Source organism: Artibeus jamaicensis, unplaced genomic scaffold (assembly GCF_021234435.1).
Source record: "Artibeus jamaicensis isolate MK-2021 breed Jamaican fruit bat unplaced genomic scaffold, CSHL_Jam_final contig_415, whole genome shotgun sequence".
Lineage (NCBI taxonomy): Eukaryota > Metazoa > Chordata > Mammalia > Chiroptera > Phyllostomidae > Artibeus > Artibeus jamaicensis.
In genome coordinates this window covers 18980661-19005524 of record NW_026521823.1, presented here as the reverse complement: position 1 = coordinate 19005524, position 24864 = coordinate 18980661, and positions in this window count along the sequence as shown.

Sequence of the window (24864 nt, the reverse complement as noted above, 5' to 3'; positions counted from 1 at the left end):
CCCTCCTAATGTTTACATTCATGTTTCGGTAGACCGGGCTGTTCATAGAATGGTGGTGGTGGTGATGGTGGAGATGGTGGTGATGGTGGTGGTGATGATGACGATGATAAATCAATAACAAAGTCTCTTAGAAGATGGGAAGGGCAATGAAAAGAAAATTGTTAAGTAGAACAGAACTAAGAGGTTTGGGAATTTAAGTACAAATAAGCAGTGGGAAGTAGGGAGTCAAATTTTTAATGAAGAAGGCAAGTAAGCCTTCTTGAGACATGATATTCAAGTACGGAGGCATTAACCATAATGTAATCTGGGGCAGAATGCTCCTGTTAGAGGGAACAGCCAGTGCACAGGTTCTGTCATGGGAATATTTCTGTTATGCTCAGAGCAGGGCAAGGAGGGCAATGTGGTTCAGCCAGTAAATGAGTGGGCAAGTGGTGCCGGAGGACCCCAGAGGGGAACTGGCGAGGTGGTGGGAGGTCTTCGGCGCCAACGTAAGAAAGTTGGTCTTTACCCTGTTCAAGTAGGAAAGAATTATAAGGTTGTATTTTTTACTTATAAAAGAACTACCCTGCCCCGGCTGGTGTGGCTCAGCAGGTTGAGTACTGGCCTATGAACCAAAGGGTCACCATTTGATTCCCAGTCAGGGCACATTGCTGGGTTTTGGGCCAGGTCCCCAGTAGGGGATGTGCAAGAGGCAACCACACACTGATGTTTCTCTCCCTTTCTTTCCCCCTCTCTTCCCCCTCTCTAAAAATAAATAAATAAAAGTCTTAAAAAAAAAAAAAAAAAAGAAGTATCCTGACTACCACCTTGAAAACTGACTTTGAGAGAGCAAGAATAGAAGCAAAAAGACCAATTAGGAGATTATTATAATTATCTAAGTGATAGATAATATCTTAAATCAAAGTGGTTTTCAATAAAGGTTATATCAAGTGACTGAATTCTACATATATTTTAGAGGAAGGTTCAACAACTTTTCCCTTCTTGTCTTGTTCTTCCTTTAAAAAAATTATACTTACAGAAACTTTTCAAAAAACATAGAGCTTCCATATATCCTACTTTCCCAAACACTTAACAACTTATATAAACTGTTATGTGATATTCAAATTTTTAAACCCTCATCTGAGGATATTTTTTATTGATTTGAGAGAGAGAGAGAAACATCAATGTGAGGAGAGAAACACTGATTAATTGCTTCACTTCTGCCCCCTGACCAGGAATCGAATCCACAACCTTTCGGTGCCTGGGATGATGCTTCAACCAACTGAGCCACCGGCCAGGGCTGTCCTGTCATGTTTAAACCGGGAAATTAACACTAGTACAATGCCATTCACTAAATTACAATTTTTATTCACCTTTTCTCCAGTTTTTCCCCAATGTCCTTTTAGTTGTTGTTGTTCCAAAATCTATCCCAGGATCCCAGTTGCATTTAGGTGCGTGTCTCCTTAGTTCCCTCTGATCTGTGAGACGCACTTCTTTTATATTTCCTTGTTTCACGACAAGGAAATACATCATACTCTTCATTTGATGAGTGATGACTTTATACAATATTCCAACATTTAGGCCTGATATTTTCTCAAGATCGGATTGCAGTCTGTCGAGAATATCACAGAAATGCTACACGTTTTGATCTCCACGCATCATATCAGGATATATAAGATACCAATTGTCTTATTAACTGGTGACGTTACTCTCCCATGAGATCTCTTGACAGAATGAAATGAGGTGAGTAAGGGAACGAGAGAAGTCAGGAAGGACTCCAAGACTTTTGTCCTGTACAACTGTAAGGATGGAGTTTTCAACAGGGACAGATGAAGCAAGTGTATGGGAACAATAGTGTTCGGCTTTGAATGTGTGGAGTTTGATGAGTCTATTGGATAGTCAAGTGGAGGCTTCAAATAGGCAATTAAACATGTAAGTTTGGAGTTTGAGAAAGAGGTTAGACTAGAGAAATAAATTTAGGAATTGTCTGTCTATGGATGGTTTTCATAGCTGTAAGATTAAAATTAGTTCCCCAAGGGAAAAAGTAAAACAAAAACAGTGAAGAATAAGGACAGAGCCCTGGGACATTCCCTCATCAGAAACTTGGTGAGGAAAGGAGAAACTTGCAAAAGACATTAAGAAACAGCAACTAGCCCTGGCTGGTGTAGCTCAGTGGATTGAGCATGGGCCTATGAACCAAGGGATTGTGGTTTGACTCCCAGTCAGGGCACATGCCTGGGTTGCAGGCCAGTTCCCAGCAGGGAATGCACGAGAGGCAACCATACATTGATGTTTCTCTCTCTCTCTCCTTTCCTTCCCTTCCCCCTCTAAAGATGAATAAATTTGAAAAATCTTAAAAAAAGAAAATACAAGAATTCTTAACTTAAAAAAAAAGAAACAGCAACTAGTAAAATATCAGGAAACCCTCTTAATTAATCTTTTAGCCTCACCTCTCTGTCATTACTCCAATGGCCTTAATCTAGGCTCGGTCTACCCCTTTTGGATTCCATTGTCATTTGGAAAATGGGGTTAAAATAGCTTCAGATTTATGTGTTCTGTGAGAATTAGGTGAGACAACACCTATGAATTATTTTGCACAGTGTTGTGCACATGAAAATTGCTGGCTATTATGGTCATTACTATTTTTCTCTGTCCCATTCAGTAGACTATGAACATCTTAATAGCTGAGACAGTTTCGCTTTCTTTTAATCTACTACCTAGTACAGCATTAGCACATCATTAATGATCCGAAAATGATTCTTGAATGAATAGAGAAAGGAAGAAAAAATAACTAAGGGCACTGCTTAACCCCAAAGAGTAAATTCTTAAGACATTCCAAGCACAGTGACACTTGGGATAAAAGTAGATTCTGCCAAAGGGTTCTCCTAATGCCTCTGAAACATCTGGCCTGGCGACCATCCTGGCATCAGTGTTCATACCCTACATCCTGGGTGGAGAAGAGCTGCAACAGAGCTCAAGCCCCTTGTCTGGAACTTCCCCTCACTGCATTTATCTTTTCAGGGGACACGGGCCAAATTAATCTCTCCCAATAGCAACTCTCTCAAGAGTGGCACTTAACTACTGATATTTAGACTAGAAGGACACCATTTACCTTGGACAATTTATTTAGTCCTTTTTTACCTCTATGATTACATCTGTAAAAATAAAGATGATGCCTCTTTTTTAGAAAGCAATTACCGAACAAGACCAGGTCTTAAAGTCCTGTTGTCCTAATAGACAATAATGTGATGAGAAATACACTTAGTATTATGTTATTGTTCTATATTTGATGGTCAAGTGGGCAGAGAGAGGGAGCACATGCCTACTGAGACTTCCACATATGGGGCACTATCCAGTGTTATGGTATTAAATCTCATCGTAATTTTATGGAGTAAGTATTAATATAGCATATACTTAAGAATTTATAGAACAAAAATAGAGACTCAAGTTCTTCTGATCCAAATGAGTGTTTGTTTGTTTCTTCCATTACAATATGCTGAAAAAATAGTCAAGAATCTACTGTGTGTAGGAGAGAGGAAAGTGCTCAGGTGAACTCTGGTTGGAAAAAAACATGTGGCTCTATGTTTTTGCCACCTGGAGGGACTCTTAGACTTTTCTAGTACCATACTAGTCTAAGTTTCCATTTCGGCACTCTGCTTTAAAGAAAGCTTCGACTGGGTCATCAAAACCAGGTGCATTATATACCTATGATTTTTTTTCCTTAGGTCAATGTTACAAATTTGCTTGTTCTCAATGTTTTCTCCATAATCAACATTGCAAGTTTAACTCCCTTTGTGTGAGGGCATAAAACAAAAGAAGAAATCCATGGTACCAATGTTCAGTTTCCTGCGTAGGAAAGAGTAGAACTAGAACCCAGCTGGTAAGAAACTTTCTCAGCAATTCATTTGGTTGGATTTGGTTTGAATTTCCATGTTCCAGGTTCCGGAGAAAAGAGCTTACCAGAAAACAAGTCTCCTTCAGAAATTTAACCTCTACATCAAAAGGGCAATTTCTAGAGTAAATCCCACTCCGTATGCATTCCGGGTTCAATTAGCTCTATCTTCTCTGCGTACACCTACTTGGCTGCACAATGAGAATTCTTATCTTTAATCATGACCTGGGGGCACGGCAAGATAATCATTAAATGTACTCACTAAACTGTATTTACTAGGGCAGAAAATTGGAATCACATACTTCAGAAAGATTATTTTAAACAAAGGTTGAAATTTAAAAATGGTTTCCTAGTTAATCTTCAGTTAATTAAAAATCTCTTACTCTATCACACCACTGCCGTTTGTGGTACAAGATAACATAAAATGAAAAGCATTGGCCTCCATATGATTCATTTTAGCAAACATTCATTGGGTGCCAGGTATTTTGTTAGTTTCCAGCGGTATATGGAAATAAGCAGGAAATAGCTCTACCATTTAGAACAGGGTTAGCAATCTGCAGCCCACAGACCAAGTCTGTGTTTGTATGGTCCAGGAGCTAAGAATAGTTTTGACATTTTTTTTAATGGTTGGGGGAAAAAAATCAAAAGAAAAATATTTGGTGACATGTAAAACTTACATGAAATTCAAATTTCTGTCCATACATAAAGTTTTATAGGAACATGGCCACACTCATTCATCTACACTTTATCTATGGAAGCTTTCACACTACGATGGCTAAGTGGAGTAGTTGACACGGAGACCATTAGACCTTCGAAGCCCCCCACGGGAAAGGTTTGCCAACCCTGCTTGAGAAACTCACAGTCTCTAGTGACACAGACATACACACCAGCATTTCGTTTTTATTATGTCGATAGTGCAATGACAGAGGTATAATAACAGAGGAGAAAGTTATTTCTTCTACCTGTAGAAGACTGAATTTAATGAGTATACTTAATGAGAATGGAGGCCATGCAGGCGATGAAGGGGTTTCTAAGCAAGGATATAAAGAAGCAGAGCATCACATAGGAGCAGAGAGTAACAAACCCCTATTAAGTCTGGGAGAAGTTCCGTAAGGAGTATAAAAAGAAGTGGGAGATGAGCCTAAGAAAGTACGTGAAATCCGATTCCTGATCCCTTCTAAGATTAGGTGTCATTGCAGATGACCATCAAAGGTTTTTTAAGCAGAAATACCGATTGGATCTGAGTTTTAGAAAGATTGCTCTAGCAGAAGGGTGGGGACAGAAGTGGAGAGGAGGAGGGAATAAAGGCCGAGGAACCAGATAAGAGGCATTGCAACAGGCCAGGTGGAGATACTCATCTGGTTTAAGTCAACCTATCACTCGAGGGCGGAGCGGAGTCCAGAGGACAAAAGCATTTCAGACCAACTGAACTGGCGGCCTACTGGTTTTGATAAAGGAGAGAGAAGCATCAAGGGGACATGATACTTGACTGAGTTTCTGAACTGAGAAAAAATACTACCCAAATATGAGTTCTTAGGAAAGGTCCTGGTCTATCACTTTCATCACCATACTCCAGGAGGTAAAACAATGGCTGACTCCTTGTGCACTAAAGTATTTGCTGAATGAGTAAATCAAGGAATGCCAGGAAGCAAATTAGGAAACCGAGAAGAAAAGTAGCTTTGATGGAAATGAATGGAGCTTCCCCATATCTCCTCTCAGTGAGAATAAGGTAAAAAGCTGTATTGTGGATAAGTCAGTCCTGAGGTACCTGCAGACATCTGGGTAGAGGCATTTTGGAATATATGCCCAATGCTTAGCTGGGAGACCCTGGTGACCTTGAAGGTCAGCACCATAGAGACACTCGATGAACCCATGGAGTGGATAATAGTTTTCCAGTTAACCTGATTTTAAAATACCATAGCTGGAGGTTTTATCCCTTGTTAAACTATAAAATAATCCTGTGTGATTGAACAGACACTGCATATCTTCACAGCCTGCGTTCATGTCACCATTAAAAAGATTTAGCAACCACCCTGCTTCTACAGCCTTTTCAAAGCCATAAATTAATTAGGTAAGAAGGAAAGAAAGAAGAATAGTAACTGTATTCTTAAACATCTTGAAATGATTTAGTGTCTTCTGCTATAATACTACAATAAAACAAAACTTTAGTTATCTTAGTATTAAAAAGTAATACCAATGTCAAATTTTAAGCTAAAATAAGGGAATAGAGTGAATGTAGAGCATGGCACATTGATCTGTTTAAATATGATGTTTAGCAGTCAGCAAACAGAAACGAAAATCCTTGATCCTATTGTAACTCCATGTGCAAAGACCCCTTCCATCCTGCTGTCATTGGAAAGTGAAGCAGCACTGCAACTGCCCAGGGCCAAACCGGTGGGGTGTGGGTCATCAGCAAGGTGAAACCACGTGGCAGAAAAGAGAGATAAGGTTTGGTTTCCTTCTCCCATTGTTTGACAGTTGGGAACGTTTAGGAAACACAGCATTACTAAAATTGAATCATATTCTGATACTGCTGGACTTTCTGATTTTTAATCCAATAGTATGTCTTGACAAGCGTACTATCTGACGTGTGTTTCTAGACTTACTTGACCACAAAGTAATTTCATTTCAAAGTATCTAATGGAACTAGTCTACCATAGAGCCCACTTCGGAAACAATATACTAATTATCTCCAAGAGTTACACACCTCTTTGTAGGCAATTTTACCCACTGCTATCTTTCAATAACCCTTTATTTGCATGATGAACAAGTTCTTTTTCTCTTGAGCTCCACACGTGTCTATGGACATCAATATTTGAATGCCCTGCAAGCACAGAAAAAATCTGTATGTTGAAAACTGTAAGTCAATACTTCCATCTATGCTTCTCCCTAACACACATACATACTCACATTCACGTTCACGTTCACACTCACATAGAGCCTCCTGAGAACTCACAATCACAGTACTAATACTATTACGTGGCTAGATGCTTAAACAAGAAATCTGGGAGAAATCTTTGAGTTATTTTTGTCTCTCACCACTGATAGCCTTTCAATAAAGCCTGATGTGATGATCCCTAAAACATCTCTTAAGTCCCTTCTCACAAGTCTTACCATCCTGATTCATGTAATGTCCTCTAACATGTTTCTAACACTCAAGACATAAGCATTCTATTTTATGTAAATTATACTTCAATAAATAAAAATATTCCAATGGCTTGGTAACAAGCAATTCAGGTACCTTTACATAAAAGAAGATAAGTTAGTTACTGATTCTCTAATGCAAGTAGTAGCTGAAATAATCCTTTTGATTAATGAATTGAATGAATCACCTAAAATTCTGCTGTCATGAATCAGTGGTCTTCTCATGACCCAGTCAAACTCAAGCATTCAGATCAGTGCAAGCCTAATAAAAAGTAAACACATGTGTAAACTTCAACACTGTTAGGTAAGATTAGCCGGGACAAATATTTCATCCCTAAAGCAGAGCCAGGGTTTCTTCACGGACCACAACACAGCATAACCCCCAGAGCTGCCTTTTCACCACTTAAGAAGGAAAGGGCCGGGAATGACAGGCAGAATCTTCCCCCTACGTCACATTCTATTACGTACTTGGGGAAATACTCTCGTAGACTGTCTAAGAGACCGTAAAGAAAATGCAGGGTTTTCCCCACAAATCCCACTTTTTTAATCCACATCTTTAACCCTGACACTGTCACACATGTAGGGAAAAAAGGCTGCAATATTTCCAAAAGTACTTAATGTTTTTCCTTCATGCTGATTCCTCCAGACAAAGGCTATATATTCTAGAACCAAAATGACAAATATTAATGTGATATTAGTTAAAAGGTATAGCAAAAACCAAAATAAGAATGGCTTAAACATATGATAAGTTTAGTTTCCTCTTGCAAGAGGCCCCATGAAGACTCCAGGCTCGCAGGGATGGCGCAGAGCACTGAGAATTTGGCTTTTTCACCCTCTGGCTCTGCTGGCTTCAGCGGGCACCTTCCATCTCTTGGTCTGATGGCAACTTCAGTTTTTATAGGTCAAACTGACTGAGCCACAAGGTGTTTAGAAATTGGGCCAAACATTATTCTGAGTATGTCTATGGGAGTATTTTGGGAGTGAGAGAGACATTTGAATCAGGAGACTGAGTAAAAGCAGAGAGCTCTCCCTAATGGAGATGGCCTTCATCTGGTCACTTGAATGCCTGAACAGAATAAAAAAGCTGGCCCTCCTACGAATAAGAAAGAATTCCTCTCGATCTGATGGTCTTGGAATTGGAACTTTAGTCTTTTCCTGCGTTTTTCTCAGACTCAGACTGGAATTTACATCTTTGGTTTGCCTGCTTCTCAGGCCTTCAGACACAGATTGAAGTTACACCATCAGCTCCCCTGGGTTTCCAGCTTGCCAACTGCAGATGGTGAGACTTTGCACCAATTATGTATAATCTCTTTCTCTCTCTCTCTCTCTTCTCTGTCTCTCTTCCTCTACACACACGCACACACACACGCACACCAGACACGTTTTGGTTCTGTTTTCCTGGAGAACTCAGGCTAAAACAGATTTTGCTACCAAGAGTGATCCTAGAACAGGAATTTAAGGATGACTTTTCCAATTTTTTTCTTGGGTTTCTGGAACTGACTCTCTAATCTGATCGTATTTACGGATGCTAATTACTCTATTTCTAGCAGTAAAGAGAGTGCTGATAATCTGTAGGCTGATCTGGCAATAGAGATACACAAAATATTCCCACTGGATACTCCTAATCAACCACTGATAAGAAACAAGGAGCTGGGGGACTGCATATAGGATACTTTCAAACATTTTTGGGAACCTTACAGTGTAGTGAGATTGCCTGATTGCTCCTAATGACACTGGACCACGTGGTGAAAGAAAAGGATTGAGCTCGGGGATTCAAGTTCCCTGCTCCAGTACTGCATGAATGACTTCAAAGCTTCTCCAGTGCCCTGAGAGGAACCTTATCTCCCGCAGCCATGGGAGGCAGCAAAGTTTGGCGGAAATCAAACTCGGGATCTTATCCTGTGACTGGTTGAATTACAATGAGTTGAACTCTCAGCCTCACAGGGTGTCTCTGTGAAAGTGAGGGTATGGTTTGGGAAAGAATGGAGGCCCTGGTGAGCTGGAAAGGGGATGTGTGCATAAACTTTGATGAAGCTGGGGACATTGAGGTCCTAAATCCTGATGATTCTTCTTTGCCAGTAAAGAAGAATCCTCACCCCTCTTTAAGGGGATTAACACTGCATTGCCTGAGAAAACTGTAATGGGTTCCCTTGAGGCAGGTGTCAGAAAAGACAATCCTGAATGTCCTCAGAACCCACCCCCACCACTCTCCTCTTTGATTCAACACCTACCACTAAACTTTTAGTCCCAGCTGGCTGCTACGGTGAGGTACAGTGTGTGTCCCTTGAGGGGGTATGCTGTACTCCAAAAGAAATAATTAATTGAGTTTTCTAACTTATGAACACAGAAATCCGAGGAACATGTGTGGGCATGAATAGTGACGGCGTAGGATAATAGTGGAAGGAACATAAATTTGGATCAGGCTAAATTAATTGATATGGGTTCACTAATTTGAGATGCTGCACCTAATGTCGAGAGGAGTTAGGAAAAACTCTTAACAGTTCAGTGGTTTGGCTGAAACACAGACCAAAAGATGGCCCACAGTGAAAATTAGAAATGCCAAATTTGCTTTGATTTCATGTAGAAAAGGGGATTCAAAGGCCTGGAGATACTGGGATATTGGTGTGGATTTGTCATTTAAGGTCTACTGTTCATACTGAAGGGGTCTAGAAGACACATCTTGTACAATTGTGAAAAATAAATCTGTGAAGGGGACCCTGGCATTCTTGAGGAGCTCTGTAATCACTCTTTTTTCTAGGTCAGAAACTGAAGTTTCTGCAGTGACTGAATTGGAAAACCTAAACACAATGGGAATAATTGGCAGCATCTGACTGCCAGAGGAAAGGTCGGTGTGACTGCCGTAATGGATGGCAGAGTGAAAGCAACTACCAAAGTAGTCTGACTTGTGAACTTGTGAACGTCTGTGGCGTTAGCCACTTGATCATGGTGTCCCTAGAAGTGAAATTGATAGAAAGCTTACTAAATTCTTATTCATTCTGTATAAGCAGGAATGTTCCAGATCAAGTGAACAAAAGCTTAATCTGAATGGTAAAAACAGAGAGCCACATCAGTCAATCAATTCCCACACTTGAACCAGTTTACAGACCCAGAATGCCTGAGGTTATCTGGTAAACTGCCAAAAATTTATACTGTTAATTTTTTTTCCAGCTTTTCCCCAAGGGACTGACAGCCTTTTACCAGGGTAACTGCGCCTTTCAGAAACTATACCCAACCGACACTAATTTCCAAAGATCCAAACCTCACTGTGGCCCACCATCGCGGAGGGGACTTGCAGAGGTCAGAAAAATCAATGAAGTTTTACCTCAGATCCATCTCACAATGGATCCAGTGGGTCCCTGAACCCATCCTATTGTTATTTCCCCAGTTCCAGAATGCATAATGGTAGGTATACTTAGCAGCTGGCAGAATCCCCACACTGGTTTCCTGACCTGTGAAATGAAGGCTATGAGGTGTTACAGGACAAGTGGAAGCCACTAGAACTGCCTATATCTAGGAAAATAGTAAAGCAAAAGCAATACCACATTCCTGGAGAGATCAGAGAGATTAGTGCCACCAATAAGAACTTGAAAAATCCAGGGGTAGTGATTTCCACCCCATCCCCACGAAACTCACCTGTTCAGTCTGTGCAGAAGACAAAAGGATCTGGTTAGTGGGAACAGGCACAATTCTCAGCCCTGCATGTGCTCCATGCATTGTTATCTCTAATTCTTTCAGCTGGTTTTTCCCCAGCCTCAAGTCAATTCCCAACCAGTACTCAGTAGCATGCTCAAGGGAGACCCTTTGCAGGTCTCTGGAATTCTCCCTCTGTGAAGTTCCTTACTCTCCAGTTACTCTTCTATGCTAAGAACTCTAGCCACCTTCGTGTCCCTGACTCTCAGCTCTGTATCCTCAATTAAGAGAGTCCTCTGTGCTCTGCCTTGATTCTTCCTTCTATTCAACAGCCTGGAAACACTGGCGATAAGGCAGGACAATCAGAGGGTTCATCTTGTTTGTTTTCTGTCTGTCAGGAATCACTGTCCTTTGTTGACCAATGTTCAGTGTCTTGAAAATTGTTGTCCCTTATAAGTTGTCTACTTTTTAGTTGTGTTATGCAAGAGAGTAAATCTGGCCCATCTTCACTGAAGGCAAAAGTTCTTATTTCATGAATTTGAATAAACTCTTATAGAAACACAGTGAAGGGAGAGACTTTCAACTTGAAGGGAAATTTTACAATACTTTGCAAAGAAGTAAAATTGGGTTATTTATAGATTAGTAGGGTTTTCCAAGGTATAGGAGGTAGAATCATGGAAACACGTAGTTGCTTTTGGAAATGTTGAATAGCTCAAGGCCGTTGAGTGGACTTGTGAATACAGTAGTAGATAATTACTCTGAAAAAGAAGACTGAGTTTAGAACATCAACAATTCGTACTTCTAAATAAGATATTTGGAGTTTTGACATATATTGATAAACAAGATAATACTGTCCATAAGTATTTGACTGGCACCTAGCAAATGCTAAATAAATGCCAGCTATTCCATGTCTGAGAATCACTGACAAAAATATTTTATTATTTCAATGCTATTCCATTATTAGCTACCTGGACTTTAAATTTCATGAGGCCGGGGACTGTTTTCCTTGTTGGACAATGTATATTCAGCACCCAGTGAAGGTCCAGCACATTTGTATTCAATTGGCATTCAATAATAACATTGAATACATGAATAAGCAACAATAAACCAACAAGTATTTTTATGTAGTAAAATAATACAATGAACTTTGTTTTCTAGACATTATGAAAAATATACTTAAGTAGATTCAGTGTCTTGGAATATACACCCACACACACATATATAAAATGGAATGGCATGGGGATAAGGCAATATTTAAAGAGATAACAGTGGAATATTTTCCAGAATTGATAAAAGGAGCAAACTCTCCATTTCAAGAAATCTAATAACTCCCATGCACGTTAAATGTAAAGAAATCCATACCTTGACTCACCAGAATGAAGTTGCAGAATACCAAGGACAATAAGCCAATCTTAAATTAAGTGAAAGAGTAACAGTAAAAATCTTTTAAAAAGTGAAAAACATATTTCTTACCAAAGAGCAACAGTGATATGCCATTATCACTGCTGACTTGTCAATGAAATAATGGAAATCAGAAGACAGGGGAATTACCAAACCTGAAATTCCTGTTAAGTGTTCATTTTTCAGACATGGGGAGAAAATGTATCTCCAATAAACCTACTGGAATCGAAACTGTAGGGAGTTCTCAGGAATAAAGACAATGACCCCAAAAGGAAGAAGTGAGGTAGAAGAAGAAAGAGTAAACAAAAATATTGTAGAGTATGTGAGTAAATTTGAACAAGTGTTGACTATATAAAATAGCAATAATACTATTGAGAGTAAGTATGAGAGTAAGGAAGAAAGATTTACCCTAGAAAAAGGGTGATCAATGTTAATCTTTCCAAGATCATTGTATGTTTTGAAGATGATACAGATGTTAATTAACTCTACATTTTGTTGAAATGCCTAATCACCAAATGATAGAAGTAGATTGATAAATGGTAAAAAGAGAAAGTGAGAAAAAATGTAAATAGTCCAAAGGAAGTCAAAAAGTAAACAGAAAGAAATGTAGAAAAATAGAAAATATGGTATAAGACAGTAGAGATGAACTGAGTATGTCATCGCAATTAATGAAAGATGATTGAAATCCAATTTTAAAACAGAGAGTAACAGACTCAATTTTTTAAAAACTTAATTCTATGCTTCTTACAAGAGAAATATCTAAAATATGAGTATAAAATATGAAGATTAAAAAATGAATAAAGTTATATCATAAATTAGTCAAAAGAAGCCTGATAATATTGAGAAAGGTGACTTTATGGGAAAAAGAATTACTAGAGATAAAAATGAAAGGCTTCATTCACCAATAATAACATTTTAAAACTTGTAAACATTTAGTTGCATCTTCAAAATATATTAGGAGGATCAACAAACCTGCATTCCTTGGAAGATTTAATATTCCTGTCAATAATGGACAAATCAACAATACAAAGTAGTGCCAGGTAGCTAAGTGGGTTAGTGTCATCCGAATGCTTCAAGGTTGCAGTTTGGATCCCCATCAGGGCCCATACAAGAATCAACCAATGAATGCATTGGTGGAACAACAAATCAATGTCTCCCTCTCTCTCTCTCTTTCTCTCTCATAGATCAAATAACTAAAATAACAATAATAAAATGCAAAGTAGTTCATAGACATAGGTTTGAACAGAATTAAGTTTGATTTTATGGACTTCAAAGAACTTCCATGTCCATCGACTTGGTGGTACATTATCTTCAAACACATCTGAAATATTTCCAAAAGCTGACAATGCAATTTGAACATAAAACGTGCTGAATTTCAAAGAATTGGTAAAATGTAAGAAAACAAAACATGCATTTAAGAATTTAAGAGCAGATTTTAAAATGAGGCATGGGTCTGAGAACAAAATAGGAGGGAAATCAGAAAACATTTAGAAACTCCATGATTTAAAAAACACTACACATGAAAACTCATGAAATGTAGCTAAAATAGCACTAAAAAAATCTATATATGTAAAACATAAAATATCCAGCTGGTGTTTGAATCAGTCTTAGTTTCCTGACCACCTGTTTGTCCCATTTTATAAGCTGGAAAGTTTAGCAAAAGATGCATAGCTTTTGTGACAGAACAAACATTTCATTTTATAAAGCCTTTCCAGACAATGATTACTTGATTTTCTCAAGACCTTTAACTGTGGTGATGAAATAACAGAAGTTGCTTTCCAGACTTAATGAATGTGAAATGCCACTTAATGAAGATATTGCTGAGTATTTTCCTCATCTGAACCAGTTATAAATTTGCTCCCCAGTCTTGACTGGTATTGATTGATTCAAAGTTGTTTTATTTTCAAGTTAAAAAAATGAAAAGAAAAACCTATAACCTTAAATGCTTATATTAGGAAAAAAAGAGTTAAAAATTAAAGGTCAAAATATCCAACACAAGAAATTATACAAATAACAATAAGTAAGCAAAAAAAGTAAAATTTAGTAAATAATAAAGTTAATGATAAAATTAATTAAATAATAAATTTGGAATAATTTAAATGTTAATAGAAAGGATTAGCAAATCCAAAATTAATTCTTTGAATAAATTAAGTAAAATTAACAACCGCCGAGATAGAGTTTGAAAAAAAGAGAGAGGTTTAAGGAAGCAAAATGAGAAATGGAAGAGACACATTATTAAAAATAAAGCACAATGTTTTTTTAAAAATAGGTTATGAGAAAAATTATGATTGCTTTTATTCTAAAGGATCCTGAATGTGATTGGGAAGTGGAGGGGTTTGAAATACTACTTCCCCCTTCCAATGCCCTGTGAGAGGATGATGTAACTTATTTTCATAGTTTATATTATCAGAGAGCTGAGGAACAGATCATCAAATTTCCCTGCAAACAAATTTGAGTGGAATTTTTACATATCATAGCATGATCACTGTCCACCTTCCCACAGTGAGTATCTTTGTCCTCAAGAGCAAATTCAACCTTTCTCTGGCTTCTCAATGTCATAAGTACCGAGAAGAAAACCAAAGGAAAACATGCCCTTCTTTTAAGTTATCAGGTTGATGAGGCAGCAACATTGGAATGATGGCCATCACTCTACTTATAGACACACAGACAGACAGATGGAGTTGGAGGAAGAGAAATAATGAGTGAGATTGATTCTTGTTCTTTCTGTCCATTTTTTCCTCTGTTTTCTTTTTCTAGTTTGACAACTATACTCTTAAGCCAAAATGGATTTATAATTAATTTGATTCTATTCTAATGGAAATAGTGAAAATTACAGCTCTGTTTACATCTACCCTTTGGTGGGAACATAGATCACTATTTAATCTGTATTTCCTCCCAAATGAAATATTATGAAGTTGCTTAGTTAACTTTTAAGTTAAAAATGCATCATTTATAAGTCAAGGAACATGTGTAAAGGACTCATGGACGAGAACAACTAGGGGGAGGGTTAAAGGGGGAGGGGGCGGGGCAGGGGAAAGCAGTGAGGTTAAAGTGGGGACAACTGTAATTGAATAACAATAAAAATAGTTTTAAATACGTAATTAAGTCTTTTTTAAAAGATTTTGTTGATTTATTTATTTTACAGAGAGGGAAAGGGAAGGAGAAGGAGAGGGAGAGAAACATCAATGTGTGGTTGCCTCTTGTGCATCCCCTACCTGACCCAAAATCCAGGCATGTGCCCTGACTGGGAATCGAACCTGTGACCCTTTGGTTCTCGGGCCAGCGCTCAATACACTGAGCCATACCAGCCAGAGATGATTAAGTCTTTCTTAACAATTCTAATACACTTTAAATATTGACAACCGAAAAAAAACCCAATAGGTTGACACAGAGCCTTTCACTTAATTAACCTGTTTACACATTTACCTTAATGAACATTGAACTCTCTTCCTTTCAGGTGGAAAATGAGGTAGTCCTGGGCGCCTTGGGCAAGAAACTTGCTGGAGTGTCTGATGTAAACAAGATCCGATTTAGCTCGGGTGACAGATTACACTGAACACAGCATGGAGGCCACGGCATAGCTGTACCTGGGGACACAGAATCATATAAGGACATGCCTTGGAGTTAGGGTTCAATATCCAGTTTTGCTTCTGAGTAAATCCTTGACGTCTTTAACCCTATTATGCCTCAGTTTCCTCAACAGTAAAATGAGGATAATAATAGTATCTACTGCATAAAGTACTGGAAAGACCAAATGGCATAAACAATCTTTTGGCATAGTGTATAATATGGTGAGCATCCAATAAATATTTGCCATTACTATTAGTAATGTCATCAGGATCATCTTGTAAAGCAGTCTGAACCTAGCAGATGCCACGTGGTGAGTACCACAGAAAGGTGTCATACTTTAATAGCTGTGTTTCTCATGTTCTACATGAGAGTATGCCTAGTATCACTGACTGTATTTGATTTAAATAATCACGTGGATATAGCTTAAGCACTGTGCATTTAAACAGCATGGTATTTTTCATGGTAATCTTTATCAAAATATATTTTGAATGAAGGGATAAAATTCTTCTAACTGTAACCTAGTTTAGAGGATAATAATTTGAAGAGGAGGCTATTGTTTGACCTTTGCTTTTCCCAACTCAGCCTCTTTCTGCTGGCCGTTGTGCTGGGTCAGCTTTATTCATGGATCCCAAATTCACAAGAATATGAGACATAAATGCATCTCATCTGACAATGCAGAACTTCAATGAATTCTGAAATTAAGTTTCATCAAGAGCAAAATACATATGAAGAAATGGACATGATAAGAAGTGGCAGAGGCAACAATAATTCAAGAAGTCCCTCCTTCCTACACTAAACAAAACATTTCAATGCTGGAGCACCTTCTTCCCTACCCTTATCACCAACACACATACCTCTCCAGAAGAAGGACTAGTCCCAATTTGCCTGGGGGGTTGGGGGGGCTAGGGGGTGGGGATGCTATGGCAGAGAACTTCTCCTAAAGAGTAAGCACAAGAATTCAGCCCAGTCCTGACCATGTTAGAAGGAACAAATCAGGAGGGTGGGGAGTGGTCAGTGATTATAAATATAAATATCATATACACCTATATAAAGAGAAAACTCAAAATACCTGAAACTTCTCAACGATTCTCAAGAATCAGATCTTCCATTTACTATTAGACCATATTACCAAAGTAAATCTCAAACCTGCAGTTTGAAAAATGTCTTCTCAGATGAGGCTCCCTACATTTCCTTCTGTCCATTTTCTATCACTTTAGAGATGGCTTTTTCAAAAAAAAATATCCCACACCAACCAAAGGAAACCAGTGTCTGTACTGAAATGCCCATGGCCAGCCACAGCCACAGTCACTGATACCTCAGGTGCATGGTAACTGATCAAATTCTTAGATTATTTAACATCTCCACCCACCTCAAAATCAATCACTTAGCCACTGAGCAGCGGTGACTGAGAAGCACTGACATGGAATGGTCTGGAGAAGAGACGTCACTACTACAAAGGTTACCTTTGCCTACTAGAGACCCTCAGAGGACGGTTGCCTGAACGTTGTCACAGAGAATATACATGTCTGGCAGAGAAGCAAATAGCGGGAGCACATACATCAGACTAGAGAAATTTGGGGGACGGGGCTGGGTCAGAAGAACTCTTGTTGAATTTATTGGCTTTCGATCCCGACTCCACAAAGAGCTCCTATTAATGCTCTTTTTTCTACCCAGTCTTGGAAGAATCACTCCCCACTCCCAGACGTTCCCCAGATATTGCACTTTGCCTGTCATTGCAGCCTGGAAAATACTGTTTTTCCCTCACGATACTTTGTGGGCTAGATTGAGAAGTTCCTCAGTCCCACATATACTATTACCACACTAGCAGGCTCTGTGTTAGCTGAGATTATGATAAAATACTAGTAAGGACTTACTCAATATATAGATACACAATGACCAGACAAATCAATATTTATATTTTAACTATTGGATAAAGCAAATAATATATCTTACAATTTAAAGTTGTGTTCTCTATTGCAGTTTTTTTTTCTTTTAATTGTTGTTCAAGTAGTTTCCTGTCTTTTACTTCCATCCCAGCCTACACCCCCTCTGCCCTCCCCACCTCCCTCCCATTTCCACCCCCCTTAGTTGTTGTCCATGTGTCCTTTATACTTGTTCCTGCAAACCCTTCACCCTTTTCCCCTGAAATTCCCTCCCCTCACCCCTCTGGTCCCTGTCAGCTTGCTCTCTATTTCAGTGTCTTTGGTTATATTTTGCTTGTTTGTTTGTTTTGTTGATTAGGTTCTTGTTAAAGGTGAAAGCATATGGTATTTGTCTTTTACCACCTGGCTTATTTCTCTATTGCAGATTTCTTGCTAAGGTGGGGAAAATAGCATTTCCAGGAATTTCAAAACCAGGATGAGTCATAAACAGATTAGAAATTCTCTGATATAAAATAACATTGGCCCAATGGCTGTAAACATACGGCCATCCACTTCAGAATTTGATCCAACTCCAAACCTTATCTTTAATATCTTCTTCCAGGTAAGTGAAACAAGAACTTATTTTCACTTCAACTTTTGCTACTTCTAAAGAAGTATTCCATTGCAATTTAGATGGATAAGATTCAAGAACATAAACATTTTTGCTAAAAACTATATTTTCTCAAAACATGCAGTACAGTGAAAACAACATCACTGTAGTTCCGCACTAGAACATTTTTCTTTTCAACACAATTTCCTAAAACCGAGGTATAATGAGAAAGAAATCATTATTCGGTTTGGTTTCCTTTGGACATTTTACCAAAGCCTTGTTTTCTTTTCCCCATTAGCAATTTCATGGCAGGAAGGAGGGGGTGTGGGAAGGCAGAGTAGCGATTCCTCCTGCATTTGTCTGATTTCATGCCTGCCCCTGGGTGAGAATGGATGACATTCTTTGCATTACATTTGTGAGGAATTATAAAGGCACTTGCTAATTGTTTTTATGCTCATCCATATCTGCTTTGTACTCTAAGCAGAAGAACAAGAAGATTTAATTCACCTGAGAAAATCAAGTTGGTGCGTCTTTGATTCACCCTAGAATTTAACACTGCAAAAGCTTACTGCCATTTTTGTTTCCCAGAATGTGTCCTAACAGTGTACATAAAGTATGCTTAATACCCAAAGATTACATTGTCATAAACAGTATAAATTAACTTTAGGGGCTAAGGGTTGTATTTGATGAGAAGTCCTATTGGATAGGTTCAGTGCTTCAAATCCTGTACTGCCCAGAAAATTCTCCCAACAATAAGCCCTTAATATTATATTCAGAAACAAAAGATCCAAGTTAGGAGATTGCATTATTCAAAATAATTGGGTACAGGAATATATATGTCTATTTTAATTATAATTTATGGAAAATGTTTTATTAGAAAGTTAAAGATACACCATTAGGCTGACTGTTACTGCAAAACAAACAGACAAACAAAAAACAGAAAATAACAAGTGTTGACAAGCATGTGAAGAAATTAGAACCCTTGTTCATTGTGGCAGGAACATAAAATGGTTCAGCAGCAGCTACAGAAAACAGTTTGGTGGTTCCTCAGAAACTTAAAGGGAGAATTATCTGATCCAGCAATTCCACTTCTGGGTTTATACATAAAGGAATTGAAAACAGTGACTGAAGAAGATACTTGTGCACCAGTGTTTATAGTGAATAAATAAAAATCGGTATCTACACACAACAAAAAATTATTCAGCCTAATAACTAATGAGACTCTGCCTGGCCTGGTGGCTCAGTTGGGTGGAGTGTTGTCCCACACACCAAAAGGTTGTGGGTTTGATCCCTGGTCAGGGCATATACCTAGTTCACAGGTTCAATCACTGTTCGGGCCTTGGACAGGGGCGACCTATCAGTGTTTCTCTCTCACATCAATGTTTCTTTCTCCCTCTCCCTTCCATTCTGTCTAAAATCAATAAACATATGCTCAGTGAAGACTTTTTAAAAAGTAATAAAATTCTGATACATGCTATCACATGATTGAATCTTGAAAACGTTATGCTAAGAAACAAGCTAGACACAAAAGGACAAATGTCGTATGATGGCATTTATATGAAGTACTTTGAATAGTCAAATTCATACACAGAGAAGAGAATAGAGGTTACCAGATTCTGGGAGAGAGGGGAATAAGAGTCTTTACTTAGTGGGTACAGCGTTTGTGTTCTACGAAATCTGGAACTGGAAGGTGGTGAGGGCTCAACAACACTGGAAATGCACTTAACGCCACCGAATCGTATACTTAAAAATGGTTAAAATGGTAAATTTTATTTCATGTATATTTCACCACAGTAAAAAATAAATGGCCTTTGAAAAGGTAAAGAAAGGTAATGCATTGCATTCACTGTTCAGTAAAATGGCACCTCCATAGCTTATCTCTTCTGCTGTTGCGTGAAAGGAAGCTGGAGACCGTCAGTGCCAGAGGTAGGCTGGCCTCTGGTGCAGGCCAACACGTCTCCTCAGCGCAGTCAGTGCTACAGCAATGTTACAGAAAATAATTTTTGAGTGATTCCATATTTTACTTTCCAGGGAATTGCTGCATTGCCTTGCATATGCTTAAGAATTGAGAAATTTATACTCTTATCCTGACCCATTAGAAATTATTTCTCCATATGATTTTCCCTCACAGCGATCCTGTTAAACTATTTTATTTTCATCATATAAAGGCACAAATATATTTTGCAGAAAATTATCAGGTCATATAACCATATGTTCCAGCTATGTAAGCTTGCATTAGCCCATATCTCCAGGCTTCCTAATCTGCAAATAGGACTAAACACACTGACACAAGAGAACTGGCCAGAGATGGAAAGGAGATCCATCGAATGTGAGCTCCACCTCCGGCACATTCTGAGGATCCAACTATTTTTGATTGTGTGAGTAAATGAATATAAATGAAGCAACTGGGAGGGAAAAAAGGAAAGAGGAATGTTAGAACTCGGTTTAAGCACCAGATTCATGCAAGTCGTCAGCACATGATTTCATCTGATCTCTGGAAGCTTTTATGCAAAATGGGTGTGGAGACTTACAAGACCGGGCCTGAAGTGAACTGGTGCCCTCAGACATACTATATGTTGTACTAATTCTAAAATAATCAAAGCAAAAATAAACAAAATGACACCCCTAAAATACACAGACAAGATGATACAGGAGAAACCACATGTAATTGGATAATAACCACCACAACTGTGAAGAGCAAGCAGTTGCGAATCACAAAACATTTGTTTGCTATGGTTTCTTCCCACCCCACCCCCCGCCACCCCCTTGCCTTTCATGGAAAAAAAAAGTCTGTTTTTATTCAAAATAAAAACACTGGTTTGTGGATTTGAATCCCTTTTTTTCACTCTTTGTGTAAAAAGGTCACAGTAACTACCAACAGAAGTATGAAAGGGTAATAGTTTCCGGCTCTGGAAATTTGGTTGTTGAAGAAAAGAAGAAAAGAGACCACCTTGTATCACAGAAGACAAAATAAAGAAAACATTACATGTTTCCAACCTGCAGGTCGTAAAGAATTTTGATCACTTTGGCATTAGTGTGAGAGAAACTGTTGTGTTACTGTTTGTTTTCCTGATAGTTGAAGAGCTATTTCTTACGTTCAAATAAAAAAAAGGAGCCTATCTCCCCTAACAAAAAGTTTTAATACAAAGGCAAACAATCAGCTGGATTGTTTTACGGTAACTTGACTACACTCTGCTGGTTCTCTCCCTTAAACGACATGAAAACTAAAGTTGCATAATGGCAATGACAACACAGGCAGTGCCAGGGAAACAATATTTTGCCCGGATCCATGGCAATGTCACAGTCGTCACACGTATGGAACAAACCCTCAGAACATTAGGTCATATTTACCTCATCAGGTAAGAGTCAAAAAGGATAACTGCAAATCCTTCTAGTACAGGAGTTAATGAGCTTATTTTTAACTCACTTTTCGCTCCTTTAAATAATTAATTTAGTCCTCACCACTAAATTACATTTTCTCAATAGTCTGTGTGGGGTTTTTCAAAAATGTTTCTGCAGTGATAGATCATGTCAGCACATTTGGAAGGGGTGCGATCGCTTTATTCACTCCGTGAAAATGTCATATACCTTCGATTAGATTAGACTCTATGAAGGATATAAATATGTCTTGTCTGATTTCTGCAAGATTCTTTCACAAAACTAATTCATTCATATCTGCTCCAGATAAATATTAAAAGATCATATCTACTTAGATCAGAAAGTACACATACTGTCAGGTTCAACAATATTATTTAGATGCCTAAAATTATAATCCTGTTTACCTACCCAAAAATAAATACAAGGATTTTTATTTTTAGAAATATCTTTTAAGAGAACAAAAATTTAAAGAAAGTTAGTCTCTCTGTTAAGCTATTCTTTTGCTTAAAAACAGATGGAAGAAACATATCTGGAAGGTTTTGTCATTAAATAAATGAACATGTGAAAAGAAAAATACCTGTAGTGTAATTACGTTGTTAATTATACTACAAGAGAAATAAGATCAGCTAAGCGAAGAGTTTAGGAAGGGAAGCAGGTCACATTCTCAGAGAGTGATGCTCTGATTGGGATACTTGCTATAAATCTCTCTTTCACTTAATTTCTTAATGGAGATCGTGTTACACACTGGCCCTGAGCTGCAGCTGATGAAAAACTAACTAGTATTATATGTGACATTTATACATCTGCCTCTTTTTCTATAGTAAAAAATCAAAATTATTCATTTTATTTATTCTGGCTTGAAATGATGGTAGCACTTAATAATACTGGGGAGAAGGGTGAGTTAAGAACCAGGTGTTTAAAGGTATTTTTCATCAAGAGATGAAGATCAATAGTATTTTACCTTTTAAAAACTGAAAAGAGAGAGAAAACTTGATATAACAGCAGAACAGAGCTCTTCTTTAAAAAAAAAAAAAGAATTGCTCACCTGGCTGGTGTGGCTCAGTGGATTGAGCACCAGCCTGAGAACCAAAACTCACTAGTTCAACTTCCAGTCAGGACATATGCCTGGGTTGTGGGCCAGGTCCCCAGTAGGGGACATGTGAGAAGCAACCACACATTGATGTTTTTCTCCCTCTCTTTCTCCCTGTCTTCCCCTTTCTCTGAAAGTAAATAAAATCTTTTTAAAAAGTAAAGAGAGAGAAAGACATCCCCTCATTTATGTATTCTATTCGTTGGTAGCTTCCTGGATGTGCCCTGACCGGGAACTGGAAACCCTGGTGTGGGGGTGACGCTCTAACCAACTGAGCTACCCAGCCAGCTCAACATAAGGTTCTTATATTCTTCCTGAAGTGGTACCATAACACTTGCAGGTAGACTGTGAGGAATTATGGATGTACAAAACAAACCTTGAAGCAACCACTAAAACAACAACCAAAAAAGAAAGAATGTTCTAGTGAAAAACTTCTAGTAGAAGAGTTCCTTAAGTCATAAAATTGGAATGAACTCCTCTCCCCTCCAGCCAAGATAGAACCTATCCCGTCAGAGTCCTGGTTCTCAACCAGGACACTTGGGAATGTGTGGAGGCCTTTTTGTTGTTCACTGAGTGAGCAGGGGAGAGGTCCCCTGGTACACTGTGCATAGAGGAGGGCAGCGTACCTGAACATCCTACAATGCACAAGGCACATCCTCCCCACCTCTGCCTCACACACACACATAATGGGTATCCAGCCCCAACTGTCCATAGCACTGAGGTTGAGAAATGTTTAATGAGAACCATATAGGACCAGGGTAAGAACACTTTCTGTAAAGGGCCAGATAAGCCTTTACAGTCTCCAACACATCATTCACTTCTGTGGCTGCAGCACAAAAGCAGCCATAGCCCATAATGAATGTCACTGCTCTGTACCGGTAGAAGTTTCTTTACAAAACGAGAGGCAGGACTCATCTGGCTCTTCTGCCTTAGTTTGTTGACTCTGGTCTTTTTTCTCCCTTAAAGATTCCTCTAATTCTTATTTCTGGAATTGGGAAGAATTCCAATGACCACACTGACTCTTTGTTAGTAGGAGTCTAACTTGAGGAATCACATCCAATAGGAGACAAACTCTAACATTCTAACAGAAAAATTAATTTGTTTGGGAATGGCAGTCACAAATATTTTCAAATTTGCTCTCTGCTTTGAAAGGGAACGATTTTACCATTAAGATTTTATGATACAGACTTAAAGGTTAGACAACTCAGTCCCCTTCCCAACCACCACAAAAAAAAAAGGCAAATGAGCAAACAAAAGTAGATGCACACATTAGTTCTTAAAGCAGAGGTTTACTCTATGGGTCATGGTGCCAAGGAAAGGCCACGAAGAGATTCAGGGGTAATACGTTCAGGGATTTATAAACTTGCTGAAATTGTGTGTAAAATGCTGTGACTTTGTAGTACAATATACATGTGCATTCTCATGATATCCTGGGCTTCCTCCCGGAAGTTTGAGAGTCATTGCTAAACCATACAAGGTAATCAATCAGAGAGCATGTTTTCAAGAGCAGACTATGGCTCAGAGGCTGCTCATCATAAAAAGCACTGCACAATGATAGAAGTTCAGTTCTTCGTCTCCACAGACTGAACTGGTTGTTACAGATGACCGCATAGTTTCTGACAGACTACATGAAACCTGGCCTCCAATTTGGGTTATGTTCAAGTTGGTCAGGGGGCAGAGGCACATTTCTGAATCTAAGGTCTTAGTACTCACTCTTCTAAGTGGCCTTGTTCCAAAAAGAAGGCTTTCAGAAAGAAGTGCATAGAGTGACAGGATGTAAATTTTTAAAGGATGAGAAAGCGGTGAAGAGGGAATACACAGGGACATACAATGGGGCTAGAGAAAGAAAGGCTCCCACTACAAACTCCTTCACGTATTATATCAGACATCTCATTTCTTGGCGTTTCTATTTCCTAAACTTCGGAACTGAAGTAGATGGTTTCTACATGACATTTTCCTTACACTCAGGATGTATCAGCGGTATAGTAATCAGTCAACAAACATTTACTAAATCTCCATTGTGAATGTAGCATTTCATTAGGTGGTACGGTGAGTCAGAAGAGTTTCGCCTACTGAATCATTAACCTCACTTCCTGTATTAAGTGTGATCTTTTGGGAGGTTCTTCTGTCAACTGGTTCCACAGTAACCAGCTTATGAAATCAGATTTAAGTTGTATCCTAACTAAAGGAAGCTCATGCGAGGCTCCTTGGAATGAGAAAGCAAAGAATGGGGGAAAGAGTGATAAATGGGAGAAACAGCAGATACTCTGACCAAAAAAAAGAACAATTACTTGCAAACACTGTTTCT